This window comes from Tiliqua scincoides, chromosome 4 (genome assembly GCF_035046505.1).
Source record: "Tiliqua scincoides isolate rTilSci1 chromosome 4, rTilSci1.hap2, whole genome shotgun sequence".
Classification (NCBI taxonomy): Eukaryota; Metazoa; Chordata; class Lepidosauria; order Squamata; family Scincidae; genus Tiliqua; species Tiliqua scincoides.
In genome coordinates this window covers 173658373-173680567 of record NC_089824.1, presented here as the reverse complement: position 1 = coordinate 173680567, position 22195 = coordinate 173658373, and the positions used below count along the sequence as shown (strand labels likewise).

Here is a 22195-nt window from a genome sequence, read left to right as displayed (position 1 = left end):
AGCTGGTGTGTGTGTGTGGGGGAGGACGTTGTTTGTCATTGTGCTGAGGAGATGGACTTGTGATAGCATCAGGTGGTGTTCTAGTTTGTGCCATTGCTGGATAAATGATATAACTGTTATATAACTGCTGATATAACTGTTACCAAATTAAACAGGGAATCTAATTCAGATTGTGGAGCCTATTTCTAATTTTAGTAAGACTGCCTGTTTTGATGTATAGATAACTTTTTCTAAGTTTAATTAAACTGTAATAGACAAGTGAAAATTAATATAAACTATATATTGGTTTGTAACCACTCAAGCATGCCTGTAAATAAACTCAGGTGTATTCTGCTGAGTCAGATCATTGGGCCTGGTAGAGTCTGCTGAGTCAGACCATCTGGCTAGTACTGTCTGCCTTGATTGGCATGAGCTCTCCAAGGTCTTGGGCAGAAAAACGACTTTCTCAGTCCTTTTGTCAGAGATTTGAGATCCTTTAAACTAGAGATGCCAAGGACTGAGCTTAGGACTTAAGCATATGCTCTGCAACTGAGCTATGACTCCTCCATTTGTCTGGACTAGGACTCACATGGGCTTAGCCCTGACAAGCGTGAAACAGTAAATACAGTTCTGTAGTAAAGTACTGAGTAAACACAGTCTAGTTACACATCTAGAATTGGATTTTAGTTTTCAATATTATAATTTTTCTGTACTTTTTTTTTGCTTTGCAAAAGAAAATATATAAGAGAAATCGGCAATTAAAATCTAGCAAGTAAATATTGCAATTAGTAGCAATTAACAAGCTACTAATTAAGGTCACAGTAGCCCCGAAAGACCTAGCTAATGCTTTGCCAGTCCACACTGGACATGCAGGCACTGCAATTATATTTAAATAATTGCTGCAAATCTGATCTAAATGGTAGGAGGATAATGCAAAAGAGAGTATAAATATAGCAGTTTGGCAACAGTGTCTTCTGGATTGTCCATAAAAAGGGACTGAAAAAAGATAGCTATTCCAAACTAAACCGCCACTGTGGAAGTAGCTTAGTCAAAAGCTCCTGAAATGTCATGGATGTGTGGGTGATTTGGGGGGGGGGAGGGCAGGACCAAACATGCAGAGCACAATCCAAATGCACTCTTGGACTGGAGGAAGTCCATTGCGTTGGCCCGGAGGTAAGGCACTTTTGCGCCAGCTCAGGAGTCGGGAGGCTGAATCTGGCACCACTGCACCGGCAGAGTGGTGAGTTCATGCTGGCCGAGTCAGGTTGATGCAGGGTCTGGAGAAGGCGGGGGGGGGGAAGAGAGTGTTCTGGGGGTATCCTGGGTGGGCCTGGGAGGGGGGTGGAGCCAGGTAGAGCCAGGATCTAGTACTTATGCCCCTCCTGGGTGACCTGGCCTTATACCGGGCTGCTTGAATCTGCGCCAGCTCCCATAGGGGCAGCTGCTGTGTCACATGGGGTAAGGGGAATACACTGTGCTGCAACCTGACCTAGCCCTGCTCTGGATCAGCACTGGCCAGTAGGCCTGCCTGCTCCAGGGCATGTTAGGATTGGACTGTCAGTCTTGCAAAGCTCTATCTCAGCTCCGTATTAATCAGGAATTTTAAGGACTTCATGGCATGCAATAGTTAGCATCATGCAGATGCAGAAGTTAGCTTCAGTGGAAAATAATGTTGGCCTCTCCTAGGCAAATAGTTCCTCTTGCTGTATTTTGGGGCCTTCAGGATCTGCCACCTACCCAGAACGGTAATGTTTTCACTGTACTAAATATCTGGGCTGCTTCTGACTGTGGTATTTCAAGCATGGAAGGGAAAGCATTTGGCCTCTGACCCAAGCGCTTGTTAACAACACAACAGCCTACATCGCTGAAATGCCTGGACTAAAACAGTCCTGGTGATTCAGTTGCTCATTGGCCTGATCATACAACTCCTGCCCTTATTTGCAACGTTTCTCCAATCTGCAGAGGCGATGAAGCTGCTTCTCTGACTATTAATGGGCTGCTTCTCCTTTTGAGGCCATGTGCCCTTGTCGCAGAGAACAAACAAGGGCCCAGGACGCCATTTCTGTTGCTGTGAGTGATTTATTTTTTGTCCGTCTGAATGGTTAGTATAGCAAAGGCAGAATTTCACAGCTTTCCACTGGGCTTATAAAACTAGTGGCCAAAAATGTTTGAAAATGAGATGCAGACTTCCTCTGTTATTTTTGCTTCAGGTGTTTTCAGATTGTGTATCAGGAAACCTTGGCTTTCCTTGACAAGAAGATAATGAATGGCAGACGAGTGTCTCTGAAAGGCAGCTTGCCACCTCTTCTGGTCTTCTCATGTATGCAGAGCCACAGGAGAATGTTACGTGGGGCACTGTGGGCTCTGGCATCCCTTATGAGCCTCAGCAAGGTTACGGGAAGTCCTTAGGGGCAGGCTGTGACCCAATGGGTGGTGGCGCAATGGTGTCATGACCTGGCACTATCTGTTGGGAGGATGCAGCCAACCAAGCAGCTGCCAACAATTTAGAAGAGGAGGAGCTAGAGTAGGCACAGGAGGGACAAAAGGAGGGAACAACAAAGACAGGGAAAGGCCAGTCCCTTTGGAGAAAAGCCTTGAGAAGGAAAAAATCCCTTAACTTTTTGGCCAGAAGCTCTTGTACTGACACCTACAGGGAGGAGCCTTAGAAGAGCCCAAGGGTTCCTTCTCCTGGTAGGGTGGAGACAAGCCCTCAGGACCTGGGGAAGAATCCAAACAGGCATGAAAAGGGGGCACCCAGCTTTTTTGGAGATATCCCAAAAGAAAGTCCCTGAAAGGGAAATCAAAAGGAGAACTTCTTAGCAAAACCCTTCCTTGAGGGTTGTGAAAGAACAGACACATTTTCTCTTTGCAGGAACCTTGTGATGACCTTAAAGGTGGGTGCAACAGGTGCACACTCAATTTTTGCAGGCCAATAAGTAAAGCCCAGCAGCCTATCTTGCACCCCACATGAACTGAGTTTCCTAACAGACCCCAATGTCCTCCATACACCTACAGAGATTCCTTGGTAAACTGAATTTGGGAAGCTTTCCTACTCTGAAGGATGCTGTTAATGTGATCACAGGAGGTGGCATCAGGACAGGCTGGTAGGGCATTGGCCAAGGGCCCGTAGCCCCAATATGGCCCATATAATTGGAATGATTTCAGAGTCCTCAGTGCTGGAGGAAGCGGTAGCGTTCATTCCACCATCAGGAGGAGGGTGAGGGGATGCCAAGAGGTCACAGTGTATGGCTTTGCCTCAGAGCCTCTAGTAACCTGGTGTTGTCTCTGTCTGGACCCAAAACTAAGCAGCTTTTCTTTTTCACTGCTGCACAGCAATAATGCAGAGCCAATTCAAACATTCAAAAGAAGCATACTGTACAGTTCTACTGTACAGTAACATTTTCTGAGGCTGTAACATATTGAGAATGTTCCAGAGGTTACCTTGATTCCAGCAGAGTCATCTCAACTTGTATATCTCTCCCCCCCTTTTCACATACTGTACGTTCATATGTTCATACGTACTGCAGTATGTTCATATGTGTATTTTTGCACATTATAGAAGTGATGTGAAGCAGCCTTTGAATGGGGCTATCCTTGTTCTGGCAGAGTCTTTGCACATTTCTTTCTTCCAGTGACCCATTCTCTGCAGAGTTGGCTACTGCAATTTCAGACTTCTTTCCTCTCTATGTATCTTGTCCAACACCCAATTCCTGTGTTTGTTTCTCACAAGGTAAATTTGTCTTGGACAGTATTGCATCCTAGTTGTTTTACATAGTAGTTCTTATGAATGTAATCCCTATTTAGTGACAGCTAATATTACTATGTTGGGTGGAGGGTGCATTGATACAATAGCGCTAGTCACACATTATGTTGTTTGAGTTATGGATACAGATGCTTGTATACACATTTTTTGTGAACCCATTTTAAAAGTGAACACTGGACCCCTCAAATGTAGGGTGCAAATTGTGTACTGCCGTATGTGTGCTGAACATAATGTGTGAACGACTGTAGAGTACATGTGTTCAAATCAACCATCTGTGTACACTGTACTTTAATGTACATACAACACATTGTATAAGTAGCCATAGGGAGTAATCACATTGATGGGATAATGTAGTCTTACAGTCATGTTACCAAGAGACTGTTGTCAAAAAAGCAGAATGTATCAGCCCATAAAGTCCCCCATTCTTTATCTGTGGTTTGCACAGCTTGACACACTTTTGTGTGATAGCAGCAACTGTTACCCTGCACATGCCCGATCTCGTCTGATCTCGGAAGCTAAGCAGGGTCAGGCCTGGTTAGTACTTGGATGTGAGACCGCCTGGGAATACCGGGTGCTGTAGGCTTATACCATAGTCTTTCGAGACTGAAGGTTGCCAACCACTTCTTTCCTGGCCAGATAGAGAACTCCTCCTCCTCCTCCTCCAGTTCACTTTGCATAAGTATGCAATTGCGTTGGGCATAGATTGGAGCAGAAGGACAAGACTGCTCCTTGCTGGTCACCATTTCTATCCAATTCCCTGTCTCTTAGACTGGCTAGGCATATGGAGAACTCCTGTCGGCTGTGCGACTAAACCCTGAATATAGGAATTCTTTTCTTGTGATGCAAGGCATTAGCAAGACCTGCCAAGGTCTGAGAATAGCCTGAGTGTCACCAGCAATCCACCTGGCGCCTTGCCTCTCAGCAAGGGCTCATGGAATATCACTTTGTGTTTGGTCTCTTAAGGAGGACTGTGCAAATATCAGGTCGCAAGACACTTGGAGGTGGAAAGAAGATGGTTGCCTTTCCTTCACTAGCGCTACACTAGTTTTAACCTGAGGCCTTCTCATTTTTGAGATGAGTTTGTGTTGCAGCAGTTTGTAAACTCCAGCTGAGCAAATAGGATCAGAGTTCTGGAAAACCATTCACTTTATCTGTAATTTGACAGATCCCTTTTCCATCCTCTCTTGCATGCTGAGAACAAAAACAAACAAAAAACGGGTCTTTAAAAGGAACAGGTAAAAAATCAGCTCCTTGCAGGTTGTCTGTACATAGTCTGGTAGTGTTGGCACGAATGGGGGCTGTCTTGAACCCACTTGGAGTTGGTGCTTTGAGGGAAGGCTTCTTTCATAGAACTGAGTTCTCTGTTTAGTAACAGAAGCCTTCTGTGTTTTTCATGGTTATTTAAAGCCTCTGATAAGTGGAGAGCTAAAGATAGTTCCCCTCAGCTGGCCATAGGAACATGTCACAGTGTTAGGTCTGCCTTGGAATACATACACTCTGAATCCCGGGTGGGGGTGGGTGAGAGAGTGAGGCTAACAGCCTACAAGAGAATGAGTGTACTGCATTTCCCCTAGCATTGACACCAGCTGGGCAAGGCTTCTTACACAAGAGCCTTGTTGGTTCCTTATCGTGGCTTGTCTTTTAGCGGGACTTTCCCAGCATTTCTACTGGTACACAGGGGGCTCCTGGCACTCAAAAGTAGTAGTACCAGGAGTCTATTGTCACGTGCTTCCCTAGAACATCCCTCACACTCCCGTTGTGTCTCATCTAAAGAGTCTGAATGCAAGACTTCTAGGGATTATATTTTATGAGGACTGTACTAGAGACTGATGATCTTGCAAATTTAAGTGCCTGGGAGTATGTTTCTATAAGAAATTTCTCTTTCTTTGTGTCAGAATCATTGTGATCGGACAATAAAACATACACAGTAAAAAAAATTGAAGCAAGCACAAATTGTATGCTTAAAATGAAAAGAGCCCTGACAGATCAAGCCAAGGGCCCACCTAGTCCAACTTGCTATATCTCACGGTGGCCCACCAGATGCCTCAGAGAGTGCATAAGACACCTGTGTACTATTGCCATTCCCTTGCATATGGCATTCATAGTTGGCAAGGAGTTCCGCAGATCAATTGCATGTTGTGTAAATAAATATTTCCTTTTGTCTGCTCTATCTCTCCCACCAGTAGTAATAAAATTGTATAATTTAACTATTTAATAGTAAATAGTGTACAGCCTGTTATGACTTTTAAATAATAATAATAATAATATACAGTATTTATATACCGCCTTTCTTGGTCTTTATTCAAGACTTTATTCAAGGCGGTTTACACAGGCAGGCTTATTAAATCCACGCAGGGATTTTTACAAATTGAAAGAAGGTTCTCTCTTTCAAGAACCACCACATTCAAGGTGTTACACTCCGATCTGGTTTAACATTCTGGCCTCCATCCTCCCACGCTCCGAGCAGATGGAACAGCTCAGCTGCAGCTTGCCAGCTGCTTCAAGGTCGCACGGTGCTGGTGGCCTCGAACTGGCGACCTTGTGGATGTTAATCTTCAGGCAAATGGAGGCTCTACCCTCTAGACCAGACCTCCTGCCTCCTGGAAATAGTCCAAATATTGCAGTGAAGTTTTGCATACTTCATTGGATTTTTTTTTTCTAAAATAGTCAAAAGTCTCCACTGTAGTGAGATGTCTGGTCCCATTCACGCAAACAAGCAGCCATGTGATGGCCACTTTAAACCATTTCTGCCCAATGTTGCATATACGCAACAGGGACCAAATGTGTATACCTGTGGGCAAAATTCCTGTGGTGATCAGTTTATTTGCAATGTAGACCTGCTCCTTCCCATTAAGACTTCACCACACCAATATAAACTGCCAAAATAGTAAGCCTTGCTCTGGTGAAATTGTTGAATTGTCTTGTCAGTTGTTACTTGCAAGTGACTTACTAGGTATATGAGTTGGGTTAGCAAGCAGCCACCATCTGGCTGCTGCATGAATGTTCTTTGTAAATGTATCTTCTTTTTTAAGCCGTTTCTGTCCAACATTGCATATACACAACAGGGATCAAATGTGCACCTGTGGGCTGAGCTGAAATGGGTTAATGCCTGTGCAGGTACCTGGTGGTCTCTAATATTGATGTGGAAATTGCCTCATGGTTGAGAACACCTGTGATTCCCAATCATATGAGTCTTGCACTGAACAGCATTCTGTGGAAACTTCTTTTTTTTTTTCTTTAAAGCAGTCTCAAAGGGCTACAATAACTTTGTGTCCCAGTGGAACACCTGCCTTGCTGAATTATTAGATTAAAATGGAATAAAGCAGTGTGTCAAAGAAAGACTAAGCCCAGTGATGCAGTTGTAATGAGACTTTTTTTTGTTTTCAATCTTCTAGACACTGTGCCTCTCACATATCTTATTTTGAGAAATACAGTATGTAAGCAGGCGATAATTGCTTCCTGTAAGCACTAACAATATTAATATTTACAGTGTTGTTGTAGAACTGCTGAATTATAGTTTTTATGTTTTTGTTTCTGATTTTTCTCCATTTTTATTTGTTTCCCTTTGGGCGCCCCCCCCCCCCCAGCCAATGGGAAGAACAATGTATATGAACTGTATTTGGGATAACATTTTGCTCAAGTAAATGGTGCATATGACAATTTTGGGGACACCTGAAGCATTCACAAACTGTATTTTCAAATGTAGGAGTGTGCCAAATCCCCTTTCAGTAGGAAACTGCCCAGGGGTGAAGGGAATATTCATTACAATATATATAGTTTGTCTCTTAGGTTGTTTCTTGAACATGAAATGTGGTTATTCACTGTATAGCGATAGCGGAAGATGCTGTAGATCATGACAGCCTAATTAATTTGCCAAACAGACATTGGAGATATTCCCAGCCCTGTCAAGTAGGAAACAGAAAATACATTTCCTCTAGCACTAAGGAAACACAGTTTAGCCTCTCTTTGGACTTCTTCCCATAGACAGTTTCCGTGGTCACTTGGCTGGCATGACTAGACACCTTAGTGCACGAAATGCTGTTACCAAGGTGGTCCCTATTTATCTACTTGCATTTTTACATGCTTTTGAACTGTCAGGTTGGCAGGAACTGGAACAAGCAATGGGAGTGACCCCTATCACGCAAATTCAAACTGCCAACCTTGCAGTCAACAGGCTCATTGGCTCAGCAGTTTAACCTGCTGTGCCACCACGTCCCCAATATAATATAATTGGTTTTTACCTTATTATATTTTTCATTCTTTTTGAAGAACTCAGCATGAACAGAACCAGTTTGAGAGAACAACTGCTTGCATTTGTCTCAGGTTTTAGTGGAGACAGAGCTGACCAAGAAGCTGCCTTGGATTTGAAGGGGATGTCTGCAGTGCCTATGAAAAAATACTATCAGTGGTGGGATCTGTCTGTTCAGCAAAGTTTCTTGGGAAATAATGTGATGCATCCTCACAATAATTTGTTATTTTACTCATGTAATTTTACTCATGATTTTTACCCCACTTTCAGTGCATTTCCCTGCCTTGTATGGACTATGTAAGAGTTTCCCAAATGCCATTGTGAGATTACATACAGTGTACTGTTTTCACCTGAAATACGCAACTAGCAGTTGGAAGTACACCTTTTTGCCTTGGCTAGTGCTAAGCTCCTGTACTAGAAAGTGTTACATATACGTATACTGTAGCTGCAGCTAAATGGAGGCTCAGTGGATTTGTGGGAACATAGAGGTCTAACTGTTAAAGTAAACAATACTAGATGTTGGGTTTGTGTTGTTTTTTTTGAGTTCCAGTATAGTTGTACAGTATACATGACTGAAGCTGTGGTTCATGCTCCCCTGGGATAGTGAGCAGGGGAATGAATCTTGATGAAATTGTGAGAATCTCAGCTTGCATTCTAAAGTGAAAAGTCTTTTAAAATTCCTAGTGGGAAACTTGACATGATATCAGTGTGTACCCTGAAGGTTTTTCAGCTGCAGTTATGAGGGACATAGCTCCCAGCAAGTCTGAGGATGTGGGTGGAGCCTCAGATCTGTGATGAAGGCTATGCAGTCCATGTTTCTGTTGCACAGCTGAAGGAATTTTGAACTATTAGGTGGAGCCGATGAGTAGCAAAAGATCACATTCCTCATAAAAGTCAGAATCAAGTTCTGGCATAAAGCATCCCACTCCATACAGACAGCATTTGTGATGAAAAAGTTTTAAGCTCATTCCTGGTGGCATGGCCACCCCACCGAAGTGGTCAGCAAGAGTATGGGGAGAATGTGGCTTTCTTTTGTGAGTGTTCAAAGACCCTGTGGGAGGAGAAGTGGAGACTTGGTGTTGGCTCCCAACTCATGGTATCAGGGTTGTTTTGTTTAGCCTTATTGGGAATGTCTTGGTCACATTGAGAGCATGAGCTAAGCAACCCTGCAGGTTTGCAACTTCCTCTCCTCAGTGCTGCTAAGCTCTAAATTAAAAGTAAGGTCCTGAAAAATGAGGAAATGCAGGGTGCTGTGTGAGAACTGGAGAGAAAGAGTTTGTTCGGTGAAGAGGAGATACTGCTGGCCACCCCGTTTTTGGGGGGTTTTGAAATTCACTCTCTGCTTCTCCTGGTGTTTTGAGCACTAAGGTAACATATGAGAAATGAATGTGTTGTCTACTCACAGTTTGGGTTGGGGGTTGGCCTGGGAGATGGTCCCATTCTGTTTGCTGTTGTTGAACTTGATGGTGCATAAGACCCTTGTGTGACTGCTCTCTGTGTATCCATGCAATTCCAGTCTTCGATGCAGAACAAGTTGAGTGTGTGCATTTTTCAGGGCTATGTGAAACATAGTAGGCTTCTTTTCTGAAAGGCAGAGGTTGAGGGGAAGTCAAGGATCTTTGCAAATTAGACATGCCCTAAATTGGTTTTGTCTGATGAACCCTTTTGAGAAGGTGGCTCAGAAAGTAGAGTATGGCTGATGAATACTGGTTAATAGATGAGATTATAAGAGTCCAGTGTCACTGGCCTGCCTGCTGGAATTGGCAAGAAAATAAGGGCCAAATCCTATCCAACTTTTCAGCCCTGGTGTAGTCATATCAATGAGGTGTGCGCTGCATCTTGTGGTGGAAGATTAGTTATGGAGACCTCCACAAGGTAAAGGAACATTTTTTCCCTTGCTTTGGGGCTTCACTGCAGCTGCACCTGTGCTGGAAAATTGGATAGGATTAAGCCCTCCTTCAGCTATATGTCATGCATTGATTGATGCACCAGTGAGCTAGGTACTCTTCATCAAACCAAAACTGCATTTCAAATCTCTCTGTGTTAATTTCCTTCCATAGATACTTACCTATAGTAAGTAGATACGCATAGTAAATTTTTATCAAGTAATCAAGCTCCAATTCTCACTTAGCCTTATCTACGGGTCAATCAGAGGGCAGAGCCTTTCAACTCTGAACAGTTTCCTTTCTCAGCTGAGCTATTGCTCAGCTCAGGCAGGCACCTCCTTAGTTTCTATAGTTACTTTCCAGGGACATTCCAGCCAAAGTTAACCTTTTATTCTCCTTTCTTCTGCTGCAGCCTGGTTCTGCTTGGCAAATGCTTGCAAAGCAGTTCTGCTTTTTGAAACACAAGAATGGGACCCTCCTTCCCAGGCTACAATTCAGTGCACCATGACTCAGGAATAACACCCATGGAAAGCAGGGGGTCTACTTCTGAGTTAAAAGGGTTGCAAATATGTGCAGCTGCATCTCTCTGCTGTGAATTGAATTGCACACTCCCAGTTATGTGTTATGGGTTGTATGTTATATGTAGAGCTTCTGGCTTAACACGCCAGACACCTCAAAGGTGGATTTGATTCATGGATCTCCTGCAGTGGTTCCCAACCTTTTTCACTTGCATATCCCTTGGCAGCCCATTTCCATAAATTGTACCCTTCATATTAGCAAAATGTTTCTAATAATACAAGCCCTCATCTCCTCTCTGTGAGAACCCAGACTTCATGTATTCATCACATATTTTCTCTTTTTATCTGTTTGAGGAACAGAAGACTCTGCCTTTGCGCTGTTTTGCACCAGAAGTGTGCTGAGAAATTCTGGGTGATTGATCACTTTCCATATTATGTTTCAGCTTTTTTACTGTGCTGGTTTTCAATCACTGGTTCCTAGATGAATTGATTACCAAAAACTAGCTATTGGTGGGGCTTTCACAGCCAACTAGCTACCTCCCTTCCTGCCTTGCTGGTCCTTGCAAGGCATTCTGGAGCACGGCCTGCCTTTTTTTTTGCCATTATTCTATTCTTTTTCAAGTACCCCTCAAGGTCCTGTTGAGTGTCCCTGGGAGTACATGAATTTTATGTACATGAATTTTATGTACTTTGGGAACCACTGTTTTACTGGTATGTAGTTTACAGTGCACTTACTCTGATAGTGTTTCCAAAAAGGTGGTGAAGACCAGAATTTACAAAAGAATAAAAATGTGTCTTATGATCTTTTTCTATGTTTTTAATAAATTAGAGACTACAGTTCTTAGGTTATTTTTCAGGATCTGGCCTCTGGTAAAATCAGACAAAGCTATAGTCAGATACCCCCCTAAGTTTAGCAGCCCGACTTATCTGAGGGTCACAGAAAATTCCATGATTGCTGGCTCAAAATCTGCCCTTGACTTCTCTGTGGGGTAGACTTATAGACGAGTATCTGCGGTGAATTAAAGTTTCCAAACACTGATACAGTTTGTCTGGATCAGCAATGTAGCAGGTCCTTTGTTTTCACAAATTGTGACACATATGGCCCAGGTGCAAACATCCATGAGTTTATGTGTGCAGATAATATGTGGACAATTTTACCTACAGTTGGAAACATTTGTGTTTGTAGCTTTGAATTGTGATATTTTACCGTTGTAAGGAAATTGCGTTGGCACTGTATTCAATCCTTGTGTGTGTGTGTGTGTGTGTGTGTGTGTGTGTGTGAGAGAGAGAGAGAGCAAGAGAGAGAGAAAGAGAGAGAGAGATATGTCCATACTATTGATTAGTACACATCCTCTGGCATTTATAGATACATTTTGTTGCAAACTGGAGTTTTGCTCCTAGGGATGGAAAAAGCATTATGAAGTGGTGCTTGCCATTTTAAATGTTTTCCCTGCAGTATTGGAAAGATTAGGGTCTCTTACTGTATCTAAAAACAGTAGCACAATTAACTATGATAGTTGGATAGTGGTGTCTCACACGTTTAGCACCAGGAACCACTTTTTAGAGAATCTGTCAGGACCCACCAGAAGTGATGCCATGACCAGAAGTGACATCATCAAGCAGGAAAATTTTTCACTATCTTGGGCTGCAATTCTACCCACACTTACCCAGAAGTAAGTCCCATTTACTATCATTGTTAAAAGAATATGCATAGTAGCTTGTTAAAAGTACAGATCTGTCACATTTCCCCAAATGCAGTCACAGACCATGAAATATTGAAATGAATGGGGACCCACCTGAAATTGGCTTGCGACCCACCTAGTGGGTCCTGACCCACAGTTTGAGAAACACTGAGTTAGGGGATTAGGACAACAATGCTCTTTTCTCTCAACTAATTCAGTAGAATTCCTTCAAAGATTCTGCCTTTGGATGAGGTTAGTGGTGGGATCACCTACAAAACAGTGCAGTTGTGTGCATGTTTACCTACATATGATGCTATGGCTGTGCCCCATAACCTCCAAGTCTTTACTGCAAATTGGGGCTGACTCGATTATGGAGCCTGACAGCAATGTTGTGTACTGGAGAGAATATCCTGCTGGCCTCTCAGGCCCTATCTGAAGAACATAGTGACAGGCTGTTCCTTCACTTAAATTCTAGGCCTGACTAACAGTCCCTGCATTTTTTCTTACCATTTACTCCCTGGACAATCTTCTAGCTTTATAAAGTTGCTTTTGGGCATTTAAATTGTGTAGCAGGATCGGCTGAGTCTTGCACAGGCTGCCTTTGAAAGTACCAGAGATGTGTGTGTTGGTCTTGGCACAAGCTTGGGAACGCTGCCCACCAGGATACTTTCTCCCCGCTTGCTTCTTAATGACACTTAGAAAAGAAAACCCAAGAAGAAAGACTTGGGGAGGGGGATTCACACATAGCTGTTTGTATTTCCTTTTCTGAGGGATCTTGGATCAAAGATGCATCACAATACAAGGGGCAAGGGTCAGATAACCCCCCCCCCATCCTCCTGGGGCATTCTATAATTATTGGGTCCCTCCTGGGACTTTTCTGCTGGCAAAGAATTTAGAAATGCACTTGACGGTGCAATTGATTTTTCCATTCATAATACATCAGTGTTGACTGTAAAGCAAACACCCAACAGGAACTGAGGAGTGGAGCAGGGGCATGATTCTGAGATGAAGCAATATTTTGCAGAGCCTTTTGCATCTTGTAATCTTTGTGAAATGTGTTGAGTTTGGAAATACTGGGGCATAGAGACATCTCAGGGAAATCCAAATCAGTGACAGCACCAGGCTGCTGGCAGCCCTGGAGCAAAGGTCTGGACTCCCATGGCACCCCCTATTGGTGCATTGGGCACTGCTGCTGCCGACACTACTGAGGCTCAGGCATTCCCCCCAGTTGGGTGGGTTTTGCATGGGCTATTGGCCAGTGCCCCACCTGGTCAACCCCCAACACAAATCATGCACCAAATATATTCTCTCTGCCATTGCTGTGCACCCCCACCCTACTCAGCTAAGCTTCATGTTGAGCCAGGCAGGGAGAGTACTACCTTGAGTAGAAGGCAAGAGCGCAGCTGCATTTCTTCTCTTCTGCTCAGTCTCAGTGACAACTGTGGGGTTTTGCATTTACTGGACAACTTTTCCCCTTGGCAACCTTGAGTTCACATCTGCATGCTTCCTTCCACTGCTAGCATCCCTGGCAACTGAAGGAAGCATACATGGGTCTGTTGCTCTTGCTGTAACATGTGGACTTTGGGGGGGAGGGGAAGTGGGTTTGTTCTGTGTCTCCTTCATCACAAGTATCTGAAAGAGTGAGGGGCTTATTACAGTACAACTGCTCCAACCCTACAGAACTTCCTAATTTTGCACCCTCGTAATCCACAAGCAGAATTGTGGTTACCCATTACAGTACTGTACAGTGTATATTGTGATGATAATGATTTGTGAGGACTGTCACTGAGATTCCTTAAATCCATATTTCTTTATTTTACGTAGATATTATGATCAGTAGGAAGCAGTAGTACAGCAATTTCCAGTAGTTGGAAATTGTATCTCCTTCTGACTCCCAAGCAAGAATGATTTTTTTTAAAAATAAGTTGGGCAAGGCCACCTTCTTGACTAGTATGAGGAATCTGTAACCTAACCCACCCTTGAATGTTTTGCATGGACTATATATAGTAGCTGGCCACTTAGAAGTTTATTTTTATCCCTCTTCATAAATATATTTCTGCAGCCGTTTGCCCCCCCTCCCCCTACATCAAAGCTCTGGGTAGTAGAAATAGGTATAAATTGGAACTCTGTACGGAATAAGCATAACTTGGAACTAATTTAGCAGGTCTGTATTTTGCAGGAAAGATCTAAATGTGCATTGATTATCCTGTACATTTTTTTAACTAGAATTTTTTTTAAAAAGTACTGTACGTATTGAGCCAGGGTGGCTCTGGCAGATAGTAATAATTAACTTCTGAGCAAGCACAGCAATGCTCACTGACAAACCAGCTTCAAAACCCTTATAAGTTGCTCAGCTCTAGCTTCCAGCATGCATCTTGTCTTTGCTGTGCAACTGGTGTGAAGTCGGAGGAGGTGCAGCCTGTGTTGCTAGATTTATGAACTGTGAATGAAAGTGACTCCAGGTCTCCAAGGGACTGTGCTGGTGGCTTGAATCTCCCTGGCTTTACAATTGGTGGTGTCACTTTGCTCCAGTGTCCTGGGAGGAATTCTCGACTTACGCCTACAGCAATGTTCACCCACCTCTGCTTCATGGTCTCTTTGAACAGGTGTGAAGCGTTCCTCAATGTGCAAAGCTGTTTGGAACTGATGCTTTCGTACTTAAAGCTCCTTTTGGGAGGCACTGTAAAATAATTATGCTTCTGCCTGGAGGTAGTCTAGCTCCTTGGGTGGTGGTTGTTTTTTTTTTTTTACTTCTGTAAATAAGACCAGTTTTTTGCCCAGCTTTTAAATATCCTTAACTCCTCCTGCACCAAAATCTAAACTCATAAGAAGGTACAGGTGAATAAAACAGCTGAAGTTTTATAAAAGGTCACTATGCCTTCTGATGCGGATGGGTGCGGGAAATGAACTTTCAAGTCAGATGTCACAGGCTCATGTGTTCTTGAATCACAATAGATAATTTCACCCTTTTGTGGGTTTTCTACATGGCTGGCTCTTGTTGGATTTCCCCTGGCCACAATATCTCCCTCCCCTCCTTTCCCCTCTAGCTTACCCTACTTGTGCTTGCTACTTATGAGACAAGTTCATTCTCACCCACTGTTGCAAAGCTTAGTAGTGTTTGAGGATCAGTGATTTTTGGCTAGCATCATGTGCATTGTATTGTAACATAAAATGCATTGTCCTGTCTTTTTTCATTTTTGTGTCCTAAACACATGGGGCAAATACTGCTGATCCTCACATACTGGCATGCTTTGCAGTAACAGGCAAAAATGAATATGTTGATAAAAATATAGATGCAGTGTGCAATCTATATCAATGCTTTTTCCATTGCTAATGTGTGCTTTGGTGGATTTTTGTTAGAACTGTACCATGCTCAATGCTACACCATTGATTTTGATCTTCCTCTATGCTTCTCCCTATTTGAATGCTAGGATGCCATACTGAAGGGACATCTGAAAGAGCGTCTCCTCCCATATGTGCCTCTCTAGCCTGTGAGGCGATCCGAAGGCCCCATTGTGGGTTCCCTGCCATCTGTGTTTGGTGAGTAACAACCCTGTGTGGAAGACTAAAGGTTAATCTATCAGTTTTTAGGAAAAGGATCCTAAGCTTACTGGTGCCTGGAGGGAGAGCAGTGCCAAAATGGCAACCGCTGCATCCCATGAGCACAGGAAACTTGCCAGAGATCTCCTTGGGTCTCCTTGGTGCAGACCTTGCAATGGGGCTTCTGAAGTTTGTGCCAACTATTTTGGCAGCCTTGTTTAATAATAATTACTTAAATACAACTTCTGTCATCCCAGTGTTGCAAGGATGGAATACTGTAAAAGTGTTTCTCACACTCTGAGTTGGGACCCAACTCACAGTACAGTTGGGATTGTACTGTAGGATTGTTAAAACCTTTCCTGCTTGATGATGTCACTTCAAGTCATGACATCACTTCCAGTGGATTCTGACAGATTCTCAGTCTAAAAATTGGATCCTGGTGCTAAAGGTTTGAGAACCACTGCTGTAGCGGACATTTAGTGCTATATAGGTGCAAACTTGCTAGTTTTAAGAGCAGCAGATAAAATATCTGACTCATTTTTGTGGCCCATGGGATACTGAAACAGTATACAGGTATATCGATCTGCATAGCACTTAGTGTTGTTTCCATATAATGTTTGCTTCCATAAGAATACTGTCAGATTGGTTTCTGTAGGAAAAAAAGTGTGTGGAAAATTAATGTCCAAAGGCTGATACAGGCATTCACAAACCTTGCTGTTTTTGAACATGCTAGTGGTTTGCACTTCTGTACTCCTGTTTCTTATGTGACATGTCTGAATCCTGAGTATTCAGAGCAGAATGCTGTCAGAGTGGAATACTGGACTAATCAGTATGAATTTGGAATTGATATGAAACAATATTGATGACACAGGCTCATATTGCAAAGCTAGTTTTAGATATGAAAAAGTTGGTGCAAATAGGCTTTTTCCCATTCTGGAACAGGCTTTGAACTGAGGAGCAACAGGACTCCTGCCTTTAACCAATGCCTACTTCTGTAATGCTGCCTTTTGTAGCCCAAGGCAGCATACCCTGGGTCTTTGTTAGTCTGAATCTCCATCAGTTAAGGCTGGGATAGTCACTCATGGCAAATCTATCTTTGTATTCTGTGCCTTTTTCAGGGAGCTCTATGCTATGAGGAGGAATGAGGCCCAGCAGTCATGAGGCCCCAAAGCAGGACTGCTGTCTTTGCAGATGACTTGGCAACCTGCAAGACTTTCTAGACATTTCTGCACCTGGGATATGAGATAGTCAAAAAGGAAGGAAAGATGAACCCATGAGTAGGGTACTAGGCTGCCATTTGGGACACCCAGACTTTTTTACCTGCTCTGCCACTTCTGTGCTCATTCTTACATCATATCTCTCTGGGGAGAAAAGTGGGGGTGGAATTCCTAGACAGTATCACAGGATAATTAGGAAAGAGAACACACACAGGGAGAATGGAAAAGGTGCAAAACAGAGTGACAAACATGATTATTGGGCTGGGGCACTTTCCTTATGAGGAAAGGCTACAGCGTTTGGGCCTCTTAGTGCCTCTTGGACATGATTGAGACATACAAAATTATGCATGGGAAGGATAAAGTGGATAGAGAGATGCTCTTTACACTCTCACATAACGCCCCAACATAATGTTGGGGGGGGTTAGGACAGACAAAACAAAATATTTCTTTACTCAGCGTGTGGTCGGTCTGTGGAACTCCTTGCCGCAGGATGTGGTGACGGCATCTTGCCTGGATGCCTTTAAAAGGGAATTGGATAAGTTTCTGGAGGAAAAATCCATTATGGGTTACAAGTCATGATGTGTATGTGCAACCTCCTGATTTTAGAAATGGGCTATGTCAGAATGCCAATGCGAGGGAGGGCACCAGGATGAGGTCTCTTGTAATTATCTGGTGTGCTCCCTGGGGCATTTGGTGGGCCGCTGTGAGATGCAGGAAGCTGGACTAGATGGGCCATTGGCCTGATCCAGTGGGGCTGTTCTTATGTTCTAACACAAGTGATTATTTACCAGGTGGTAACTTATTTTGGCAAACATGTAAGGAGTTGGTAGTCTGTAGCATCTGTCTGCATTTGTGAGTAGAATTTATCAAGCAACATTATCTGCCAGAAAAATCCAGGGAAGCAGTGAAAAGATAATAATAATTATAAATAATAAAGATTATAATAAATAATAAAGATTATTTTTTAACAAAAATGAAAGCTTCCTCCAAAGAGCTCAGGGTGGTGTACACAGCTGTTCCCATCCTTTTGTCCTCACAACAACCCTGCGAGGTAGGTTGCTGAGAGAAACCCTGAGAGAAAGTGACTGGCCCAAGGTCACCCAGGAAGCTTCATGGCTGAGGGGGGATTTGAACCTGGATCTTCCAGATCTATGTCCATCTCCCAAACCACTATACCACCCTGGCTCTCCTCTTCATGCTGCCGATTGATGATCCTGACCTGACCGTACACTTGCTGCTCACCTGGTAAGTGGTTGCTCCTATTGAACCATCATGAAATGGAGGCCTCCTCCAGAAAAATGATGGGGCATAAGGAACACCACCATCCAAGATTTGAATTTCCAGTATCCGTGTCCTACTCAATATAGTGTTCTTAGGGACCTTCATATTCTTTCTCCATTAATCTCCATTAATCTGCTTCTCCCCATTGTCCTCCACTGCAGTCATTTGCTCCTGAGAAGATTTTAGATTGTGTACCCTTTGGAACAGAGAACAATTTATTGATTTATTTTGCTATGTAAACTACTTTTTGTTGAAAAGTGATATATCAATAATAAAAGAATCTGAAGAATCTAATCAGTGGTTCCCAAACTTATCTGGGTGACACCACCCCCGTAGCCTCTTCTGGGCTCAGTCAGGTGCCACCATCTTGGAACTCACAAAGGCTGCAATCCTAACCACATTTTCCTGAGAGTAAGCCCCATTGAACAAAATAACTTACTTCTGAGTAGACCTGGTTAGGATTGTGCCCAAAATCTCATGAGGTCCAAAATGGCGGCGCCCAAATCTTGGGAGATTTGGCTGCCACCATTTTGCATTTCACATGATTTTGTGAAATCCAAGATAGAGGTGCTTGGGGGAACAGGTAGAAGGGGCCACTGGAGACATCCTGCGGCATCCCTGTGAGTGCCCTAATGCAATGTGACACACACTTGGGGAATCCCTGGCCTAAATCATAACTGAAAAATAACTGAGCCATTACAGTGCAGTCTCTTCCCAGTTAAGAAAGCATTGCACGGGAGGGGGGGAAGGGAGAGAAAAACAGAAAGAGAAGGAAAGAAAGAAAAGATAGCCTGATGGGAAAGTTTGTAATTCAGAAGCCCTGGATTTCTGCTCTACTATGTGCTTCTGCTGCTGCCTTGGGCAAAATTCTTAAATCTATATGTGGAGTGACTTGCCCAAAGTAAATTGGGCAATAGTCATATTGGTCTCTTGGCCACTGGTATTTTAAAAATGATAAATATTCTGTAACGCGTGTGGATCAGATGTAATGGTAGCTGTAGAAAAGCCAAAAAGTTCAAGACAAGCAGGGCCAGTTTCTGATCCTCTGGGATGAGTTCACGTGGACACTTTGCCTTATTGTCCAGCTGTTGGTAGGATTATTTTTCAACCTTTCTTGTGTCCAATAGGATGTCTGACTCATTTGCTGTGGGCTAAAAGCTGCTGTTTTACACATCATTGCTTAGTCCCACTTTAGAAGGCTTGTAGGAGGATGCAGAATTGCAGTGTATGCTTGCAGTGAATGATTGAGGCAACTGTTGACAAGCTTGGTTGGATATAGGCAATAAATTGAAAGTATCTAACTCAGAAGCACTTCCAATCATTGCTAAATTTGATGTTGCCAGTGGAACTGGAGCTTCAAGTGGGGATTGAGGTGGGAGGACCACTTATATGAGGTGTTGGAACCTGTTTTCTTTATTTCTACACCAGATGTGAACTTTATTGTGTTGTACATAGAAGCCTGGAGTACACATTCTGATCTGTAAGACATAGATTTTTAGAGGACCCTTATGCTGTTTTGCTTTCACCAAGTACTGTATAAACTGATACTCCTCATCTCCTGGCGTTGGAGCAGAAACAGCGTGTGGCTGTGTCAGTCAGCTACGCTAATTTGAATGTTTCCTAGGCTGGAGTAGGAGCTCCAAACACAATTTTCTGCAATTACAGGCATGCCCCCATATCTGCGAGTGTTCTGTCCTGGAACGCAACACCCCCCCACCCCCATGGTTAGCTGAAACTGTGAATGTGGGTGAACAACTGTGCCTTCCAGAACCAAGGGGAGCTTCCCCCACCTCTGGAAGGGGTGTGCATGGGGAGAAGGCCCCACCGTCTCCCAATCCATCGATAACTGAAGCCACGGATATAGGACCCACAGATATGGGGGCATTGTAGCTTTTTATGGCAGTCAGTCTCCCAGAAAAAGTAGAACTACAGTTCTGAAAAGCTTTGGAATAATCAAGTCTTTTCTCTCGCAGGTACTATATGAGAGATCAGGATTAATATGTTATTCTTTTTTTCGGATACCAACCAAAGCTGAAGGAATAGGAGGGGTGTGTGTGTCCTATCACAGCCATCTTGTTGGCCCTCATTGTGTGTGCTTGTTAGACACTTAACTGGGACTAGTAACTGAGTTTTGACTTTGCTCTCATCTCTACACTACTGCAGAACACATGCAGAGGCATAACATTACACACTGCAGCCAGGGAAGTGCATCCCACAGTGCATGTGTCTTCCTGGGGTATGGCTTCTGGAAAATCATGCTGGAATTGTAGAGCAGAATTCAAGTAAAGAGGACAGAGGGTGGGGGTTCAGTATCTTGCCTAACCCTTTGTTCATTTCTGTGACTAGTAGAACCAAAAGAAGCTGCAATCCTATACGTGCTTACCTGGGAATAAACTCCATTGAGTTCAGTGGTTTTGAGTATTGTTGTCCCTCAGGGTCCATGGGGGATCTGTTCCAGGCCCCCTGATGATACCAAATTCCACGGAAAATGAAATTCAGGGGTGGGGGGCTCCAGTATACTGGAATTGCCTTCTAGTTGTGTCTGGTAGGTCTTCTGAGGTGTGGGAGAGCATACAGGGTTCCTTCCCACTTTGTCCTCACAACACTGTAAAGTTGGTGAGGCTGAGAGGCTCAAGGTCGCTGAGGAAGCTTTGTGGACGAATCTTGTGAAATACCTCATAAAACAAATGAAGCTACTGTACTGAACTGTACCAAAAGGCAATGCAGCTGAGGTTGTGTCACAACACTCACTGTGACATGACTGTTTTGTGTTCTGGGAGCAAGTGAAAATAAAGCAAAACTTGAAATGTTGAACATCTAATACACAACCTTCATTTGCTTTATCAGGTATTTCACAAGACTTGTCCGTGAAGCTTCCTGAGTGACCTTTTACCCGTCTCTAACCTATTTCACAGTGTTGTTATGAGTTCAAAAAGAGGGAAAGAACCCTGTACACCACCTTGAGCTCCTTGGAAGAAAGGCAGTATAAAAATATGAAGAATAAATACTTGTATTCACAGATTAGGACATAAATTTGAATACACTGCTGATGCTATTCACAAACAGTAAATTGAACTTGTTCCAGATAGATCAAATGCATGCTCTTGAAGCCCACTAGCCTTGGGTGAATCAGTCAGCATCTGATGAAATACACCCCAGTGGTGGGGCTCTCCAGGCATGTGCACCAAATATTGGCAGACAAAACACTTTCTGTTTGCCTGAGCTTTTAAGTGTATCAAAAATCCTTGTTGTGATTACTTTTCATTTGTGTCTGGCAGTTTAGTTGTATGTTTCTGGATTATTATTTTTACATTTGTTTTTGTCAGGTTTTGTAAACTGCCTCAAGGCCTTTTTAAAGTGGAAAGGCAGAGTAAAAATATCTTTAACTTTAAATAATACCATTCTTCTTAATGTATGTCATAGAGATAAAATGAGATGTCCACATTTATGCAGCCTTGCTGCACTCCTTGGAGAAAAGCCAGGATACATGTGTGATTTCTATTATTTATTAATGTATCCATTTTGTCTTCACTAGATATAATACTTTGCAAGGGCCTTTGTGGGACTATCCAGCAAAAGCTAAGTCAGTATTTCCCAAACTTTTGAAATCCTAATAGTTTTTCCTTCCTGGATGAGTAAGGATAAGTTTGTTCGGTATTGATCTCAAGCTGTAGATTCTAAAGGATATTGTGATTTATACGTTTGTTCTGGATCCACATTTTCACACTTTGGAGCTAATAACTATAGAAAGATTTAACAAATCGCAGAAAGTATACGGCTAAATGTTCTATGGCATTTTGTTAGAACTTTCTACAAGTATTAGCCTCCAGATATGAACATGTATAAGATAATCAAATGCTGCTAATGCAGTGGTTCCCAAACTGGTGGGTCATGACCCACCAGCCAGGGAAGCATTCATTTCTGGCCCCTTAAGTGGCAGGGTGGGGGGTTGGTGGCAGCAGTTTAATCCCCAGAATTGCACCACTGCTGGGGACAGAAGGTTTTTTAAAAAACTTACCTAAACAAGCACTGGCCTCTGGGGTGGTGGTGGTGGTGCAGAGAGCTTCAGAATGACTAAAA

The 22195-nt window shown here is 43.2% G+C and overlaps 1 protein-coding gene and 1 pseudogene across 2 annotated transcripts in view; both read left to right on the top strand.

Annotated features, from left to right (window-relative positions):
- Window positions 1-22195, top strand: part of TFEB (transcription factor EB) — a 73303-nt gene that overhangs the window by 31987 nt on the left and 19121 nt on the right. Inside the window, exon 2 of one of the 2 annotated variants that reach the window (XM_066623221.1) lies at window positions 15509-15617. The exons of the other annotated variant lie outside the window; for it this stretch is intronic. The gene's annotated coding sequence lies outside the window, so the exon portion shown is untranslated. The remainder of the gene's footprint in view (window positions 1-15508; window positions 15618-22195) is intronic. 2 annotated transcript variants of the gene reach the window in all.
- Window positions 4206-4325, top strand: LOC136650583 (5S ribosomal RNA; annotated as a pseudogene).